Raw genomic sequence first — 8,183 nt, 5'->3', positions numbered from 1 at the left:
ATTCAAATTATTGCTAAAGCATTTCGCTCAAAAATATCAAAATGGTTTTGAATATAATTAAGGAATCAATTCTGGGGTTCCTCAACTATAATTTTATGATTCAGCAGTTATGATTTTAAATGTTCTGCTCTAATGCAGATGTTGGTTTTATATCAAAAGACCCTATATATGTCATAATGATCTTGCTGAGCATTTCTTCCGCTCATACTTACCTGTTTTTAAATTTAACCTCCAGTGAGGATTAGCTTAAGCTGTTTAGCTGCGTAATTCGAGAAAGCAAAGAAGAAGCTTTTGGAAGGTGGTTGGTCCAGGGTTTGCGGACTAGTGTAAGTTTCATTGTATAAAGTTGTTTATATTATATTATAGTTGTGTATTATAGTTGGGCCTAGTATACTTCTTTTCGAAGTTATACTAGCGGGTTAGTATTGAATTGGAATTTGTTGAAAATAGTTTTAAAAAGAAGTGAAAATTATCTATGGAATTCAGAATTCTTGTTTCTAGAACTGTAACCTTAAAAGATCTTGGATTAGTTTGGGGTCATAAATGATAAATATCTTCCGCTGGCATTTATTTATTGATTTAACAGGTTATTTTGGATTGAGGTTTCATCGTGACGACCAAATCCCTTGACCCCGGATTCGGGGGCGTTACAGGTTGGTATCAGAGCTGAGGTTATAGTAAACTAGAAACGAGAGTGTGTAGGAGTGTGTATAGCTATGTGAGGACGTTTGAGCTCATATCGAGTTCCTATTGGACTATCGGATATAGTGCCAACGAGTAAGTTAAGATAGGCGCATTCGTTTGAGATGGTTGTGTTTAGCTGGATGGAACTCCAGGAAGCTGCAAACTTCTATGGTGGAATCTTCCAAGGCTACTACGATTTGACGACGATGAAGATTATCGATATCCCTGGAATATGAAGAAGTGTCGAGAATCGGATGACGAGTCAACAGAAGAATTCAAACAGAAGTTAAGCATTAAGACTTTGGCAATACCTTCTCTTTCTATAATTTCTTTTGGCCTCTCTCAAAAGAAGTAATTGTTAGAGGATATATTCCCTAACACTCATTTTCAATCATAACTGTGTTTTAAATGTGCCAGAGGCTGTCATGAAGCCTATTTTTCAGGTTTTGATAGCTCTGTCAAGTTATGATAAATTAATTCCACTTTTCTTATTTGGTGGATAGTTTCTTGATGATGTGACACCATTTGCTCATTTGGTGACATAATTTTGTTCTCCGGATTTCATTTCCTTCAGAAATATCAGCTTTGAAATTTTTTCAGCTTTATTCATTTGATTTTCAATTCCTTTCATATTCTTTTATTCTGACTGAGATGAACAATCCTAACTATATGGGACACAAGGTATACCTGTCTCTGTGATAGGAGTTGGATGGGACGCCATCACTTGTGTGTATTGTGAATACATGAAGGTTAACAACCTTTAGTAGTGTCTTAATTTGGACACGCAATACCAAGTTCATTTGATCATATTAATCTCTCAGTTATTCTTTTATTTCAACAATACTTTTTCTCAAATTCAGATTTTGGTTCCGTTATAGTATCAAATTCTTTTCTTTTTGAAATTCCATGATTTTGTCATCCCAAACATTCAAAGGTATGCCAAGCAAGTAAGCTGAGTTATACTGGTTAAGTCAAAGTAAGGCGATGTGATGGAATTACAAAGGACGACAGTGGAATGCAATGCGATTAAAATATCAACGACGTACAATGAAGTCAATCTGTTTCTTTATTTCTCTCTCTATTTATCTCTATCTCTCTCTCTCTTTCTTTTTCTTTGTCTTTATCTTTCTCTCTATTATTCTTTCTTGCAATCAGTAAAAAGTGATTCTATTGAAGAATTGGTCAAATGGTGTGAATGGAACAATGGTGCCCAATAAAGCACCTGTAAAAGTTTTATTATACAAGGAATATAAGATTTGTTTGAGATTATGGAAAATTAAGGTTATTTGGAAACGGAAAATTGGTTAGAAAACCCTTAGTGCTTTCTTCTGCTGATTCCGAGGACGGAATCCTTATAAGGAGGGTAGATTGTAATATCCCATATTTTCAGATATTATTTTTATAATTATTTGGATTTATTTATGTGATTTTTATGTGAATTTTGGTGAATTATCTGATATTGGAATTGGTGTTTGGGTGTTTATATGTGATATTATTTGAGTATTTTAATTTTTATGTGCTCATAATAAAATATAGATAGTTGTGATAACTTTCTAGTAATTTTTGGACTGTTAGATGATTTTATAATGATTTATGGATTTATTAATTATTTTCTGAATAATTACAAAACTATTTTATAAAGCCGGGAATCGTCCAACCTCAACTGTTTTTACGTTTTTACAACCCGAAACTCTTCGGAAAACTCCTTCCTAACCTAATTTGGTAATTCTGGACATTTTTCATGTTTTGACTTGTTCAATCTGGATAACGGTTTGACCCGTACGAGTCCCGACGTAAAATTTTTGATACGCTAATCATTTTATGAACCGGTAAAACCCATATTCTTGGAAGGTGGGATAATATTACTTTATTTATGTATAAAGTATTTTATAGGAAGTCCAAGTTTGATAATTATCCATATCAGGTATTAAATTGTATCGTTATATAGTTACTTAGCGGCTAAATAATCTATTTTTGGATCCGATATATAAGTGTAAATTCAGTATTAAATTCCAGAATATTTCAAAAATCATGAAACTTATATTTTATTAGTATTTGAATATTTCGAGAATTTTAAAATTATTTCGAAAATTTTTCGGGTTATATTTACCCGCACGTTTGTTAGTTAAATCGTAAAATGCGGATATGACGCGCGATTTATAAATGTTTTAAAAATTATGAAAATTTTATTTTATTAGTTTTTAAATATTCCGAGAATTTTATAAATATTTCGGTTTCATAAAAATTATCGGATCGGACCCCTATCGGGACGTCAAACCCCACAAAAATTGTATTGTCATTTTTATAAAATTGTGTGACTTTCAAATATATAATATTTTTATATTTTTGAATATTCATAATTTTTAGGAATTTTAGGTATAAATTTTATATTTATTTGATTAAATATTATTTCCCGCTAACTATTAATTTTGGGCTAATTGTTTAAATGTTGTATTAATTTTTTTTGTTAAGAGAAAAAAAAAAGAAGGAAAGAAACTACCCGCACCCCCCCGAGTATACCCCTCCCCCATTTCTTTTATCTGTTCAACAGATTACTCCTCCCTCCTCTCTGTTATATATTTTTATTTATTTTTAATTTTCAAAAATTCATATCTTACAAACCGTTCGTCCAAATTTCAATTGGTATATATATAAACGATCAGCGCTTCGATACCTACGCATAGGTATATATATTGCAAGGTTTTGAGAAGAAAATTTGTGGGGCATATTTCCGTTATATTTCCGTTTTAATTTATTTTCGGGACATTAATAAGGAGTATGACGGTGGTGATTACTCCACATGACATCTCAGCGTGTATATGTTTATGGCTATTAATTTCGGATTTTTCTGGAGATATTTTCCGGACATCAGATTTTCTCTTCGGGGTGATCAGAATTTATTTTGGGTAACGATTCCGAAATTCCGCCTTCGTACTTTTGTATATTATAGCATGTTAGTGTTTATATATTTATTTCATAATTTTTAGAAATTGTTGGAGAAGTCACTTTTGATCCGAGTTTTGGTTCAGGTGGCCGTGTTATTCATTTCAGGAGTGTTTATACGCGTAAATATAAATTATTGTGTTGATTGTTGTTGGTTGTGTCGATATGATATCGACTGGCAGTTCGAGAAATAGAGGAGGTGCTGTCCGATTTCCAGGAAAATATTACTTTTAGTTCTGAAGATTATTATTTTTATTATTATTCGAAAATAAATCCAAATTATTTAGTTAATGAATTTTAATTGATTATTTAATTCGAGTTAATTATTTCTTATGATTTAAAAATTCTGAAAAATAGTTCGATCTTTAAAATATCATTTTAAATTATTTTCTAGGCTCGATAATTCTTGTAAAATTATTTTCGGGTGTTTGAGCCCTATTACTTAATTATTAAATGATTCGGAGACCCGTTTTCATTTCGAAAAATATTTAAAAATTCATAATAAATCAACCGTTCGTCCGTTTAATACGAAACGAACGCCTCTAGACTCAGAAAAATATTTCGCTTTCATTAAAAATACTTTCGAGACCCAAATTCTTTTGTTTCGAAAGGTCTCTTGTTTTACGAATCATTCTGAGTCGATTATTGATCAATAAACCATATTTTTGACCCGATTTCGATTCTAAAAGTGCCAAGTCAAATGTTTTGACGAACCGAGGCGTATGTGATATGAATTATGTGATACATGGATTATGTGCTTACGTGCTATGTGAATTATGTGCATATGTGGGTCAAGAGTCTTGTATTTGACTGCTTTCTTTATGTGCGGGCTATCGTATGGGCAGGTGATAGGATTTTGACGCACAGTTCGTCGAGTTATTATCGTTTAGGCGATTAAAGTTGTATCTTTTAATTATAGATGCGGATCATTCGAGTTGATCAGGACAAGACGTTGGATAAAGAATAAGATGGAATGGTATTGGGTAGCTGGTTTCTAGCAATCGCAGGAGCAGCATATCAGTAAAGTGTTGAAAATAAAGACGGTGATGTCTTGAGACAGAATGTCAGAATAGATGCGATGTTACGAGTGTGACTAACTGCTAAAACCCAAAGACAAGTATCCATATCATCACTTATTGTTCAAGTGATATTTATTTTGATGCAAGTATTGATTTCCTATTCTCACTTCAGCATAGATAAATATTTTACATATCGCTGAATTATCATGCAAGTACTCTCTGCTATTCTTTGTTCAGAATAGTTAAATGTTTTACTTATCAAATTACTGGATTTATAAATGTTTTGGAATTTGAGAAAGATGATTTTGTTGCGATAATTCCTGCTTAATTGATTGAGGGAATAAAAATTATTTAGGATGTCGAAGGATTCAGCTCCTTTTTCAATAAAAAAGTTTTTAAGATTGGAATGGTTACTGGTTACAGCGTAGGTGATCGAGATATCGGTCCACCTGTAATATCTTTCAAGGCTAGTTATGCCTTTTCTGGCGCCCTATAGGTACCGTATGTCTTCGGGATACGGGTAGTACCTATATTTACGGTATGGCTGCGGGATACCGGTGTTGTTTCGTGACTGATCATCGGGAACAGCATGAAATGTTATTGGTTCCAATCTAAATTGATATCTAAATTTCTTTATGGTTTTGATAATCATAGAATAAATGATTTATCAACTGATTCTGTTTTGGATTAAAAGTGAATTGTGGTTTTGATTCAGTTTCTAATTTTGTGATACTTATGTTGTTGTTAAATATCAAAGGTGGTATTAGTATAGATGATTGCTGTTGACTTCAGTATGGGTGTTGTGAGCATCAAAGTTCGTATTGATATCTAATTTGATATGACAATAAAATAAGTATTAATTTCAAGAGTTGGGTTTTGAGTAAAGTTTATGATTCAATCCATAATCATTGTTACTTGTTGTTGTTTACGATATTTCGGTAAACATTGTTTTACGAGTTTTATTCTCGTCAAGATTCAAATTATTGCTAAAGCATTTCGCTCAAAAATATCAAAATGGTTTTGAATATAATTAAGGAATCAATTCTGGGGTTCCTCAACTATAATTTTATGATTCAGCAGTTATGATTTTAAATGTTCTGCTCTAATGCAGATGTCGGTTTTATATCAAAAGACCCTATATATGTCATAATACTCTTGCTGAGCATTTCTTCCGCTCATACTTACCTGTTTTTAAATTTAACCTCCAGTGAGGATTAGCTTACGTTGTTTAGCTGCGTAATTCGAGAAAGTAAAGAAGAAGCTTTTGGAAGGTGGTTGGTCCAGGGTTTGCGGACTAGTGTAAGTTTCATTGTATAAAGTTGTTTATATTATATTATATTATAGTTGTGTATTATAGTTGGGCCTAGTATACTTCTTTTCGAAGTTATACTAGCGGGTTAGTATTGAATTGGAATTTGTTGAAAATAGTTTTAAAAAGAAGTGAAAATTATCTATGGAATTCAGAATTCTTGTTTCTAGAACTGTAACCTTAAAAGATCTTGGATTAGTTTGGGGTCATAAATGATAAATATCTTCCGCTGGCATTTATTTATTGATTTAACAGGTTATTTTGGATTGAGGTTTCATCGTGACGACCAAATCCTTTGACCCCGGATTCGGGGGCGTTACACAAAGTGACTCTAATATACTGAAAAGTGACTTACATGGTTGATTAGAGCCTAAATGTGGTACAAATTTAACTTGAATGAAAGTGGCATTAATAGGGGGTAAAAGGATGTCAAATTGGATGTATATGATGTTAACATGTTAATTGTTGTATATATGGTGGAAAGTGACTCTTATAGGGATGCAAAGTGACTCTAATATGGTGAAAAATGACTTACATGGTTTATTCGAACCAAAATGTGGAACAAAATTGACCTGTTTGAAAGTGGAATTAAGAGGTGGTAAAAGGATGTCAAATCGGATGTATATGATGTTAACATGTTAATTGTATAAATATATGGTGGAAAGTGACTCATATAGGGTGAAAAATGACTCTAATATGCTGAAAAGTGACTTACATGGTTAATTAGAACCAAAATGTGGACCAAAATTGACTTGTATGAATGCAGCACTAAGAGGTGGTAAAAGGATTTTTAATTGTATGTACATGATGTTAACATGTTAATTGTACCAATATATGATGGCAAGTGACTCTTATAAGGTGCAACGTAACTCTAATATGGTGAGAAGTCACTTACATGATTGATTAGATCCAAAATGTGGCCCAAAATTGACTTGTAGGAAAGGGGTACCAAGAGGTGGTTAAAGATGTCTAATTGCATGTACATGCTGTTAACATGTTAATTGTATCAATATATGGGGCAAGTGACTCTTCTAGGGTGCAAAGTGACTGTAATATGGTGAAAAGTGACTTACATGGTTGATTAGAGCCAAAATGTGGTACAAAATTAACTTGTATGAAAGTGGCATTAACAGGGGGTAAAAGGATGTCAAATTGGATGTATATGATGTTAAAATGTTAATTGTTGTATATATGGTGGAAAATGACTCTTATAGGGATGCAAAGTGACTCTAATATGGTGAAAAATGACTTACATGGTTGATTGGAACCAAAATGTGGAACAAAATTGACCTGTTTGAAAGTGGAATTAAGAGGTGGTAAAAAGATGTCAAATCGGATGTATATGATGTTAACATGTTAATTGTACAAATGTATGGTGGAAAGTGACTCATATAGGGTGCAAAATGACTCTAATATGGTCAAAAGTGACTTACATGGTTAATTAGAACCAAAATATGGACCAAAATTGACTTGTATGAATGGGGCACTAAGAGGTTGTATTAGGATTTCTAATTGCATGTACATGTTGTTAACATGTTAATTATACTAATATATGATGGCAAGTGACTCTTATAAGGTGCAAAGTGACTTTAATATGGTGAGAAGTCACTTACATGATTGATTAATGCCAAAATGTGGCCCAAAATTGACTTGTAGGAAATGGGGTACCAAGAGGTGGTTAAAGGATGTCTAATTGCATGTACATGATGTTAAAATGTTAATTGTATCAGTATATGGTGGCAAGTGACTCTTATGGGGTGCAAAGTGACTCTAATACGGTGAAAAGTGACTTACATGGTTGATTAGAGCCAAAATGTGGAACAAATTTAACTTGAATGAAAGTGGCATTAACAGGGGGTAAAAGGATGTCAAATTGGATGTATATGATTTTAACATGTTAATTGTTGTATATATGGTGGAAAGTGACTCTTATAGGGATGCAAAGTGACTCTAATATGGTGAAAAATCACTTACATGGTTGATTTGTACCAAAATGTGGAACAAAATTGACATGTTTGAAAGTGGAATTAAGAGGTGGTAAAAGGATGTCAAATCGGATGTATATGATAACATGTTAATTGTACAAATATATGGTGGAAAGTGACTCATATAGGGTGCAAAATGACTCTAATATGGTGAAAAGTCACTTACAAGGTTAATTAGGACCAAAATGTGGACCAAAATTGACTTGTTTGAATGCGGCACTAAGAGGTGGTAAAAAGATTTTT

This window comes from Apium graveolens, chromosome 6 (assembly GCF_009905375.1).
Source record: "Apium graveolens cultivar Ventura chromosome 6, ASM990537v1, whole genome shotgun sequence".
Lineage (NCBI taxonomy): Eukaryota > Viridiplantae > Streptophyta > Magnoliopsida > Apiales > Apiaceae > Apium > Apium graveolens.
This window is presented reverse-complemented; position numbering follows the sequence as displayed.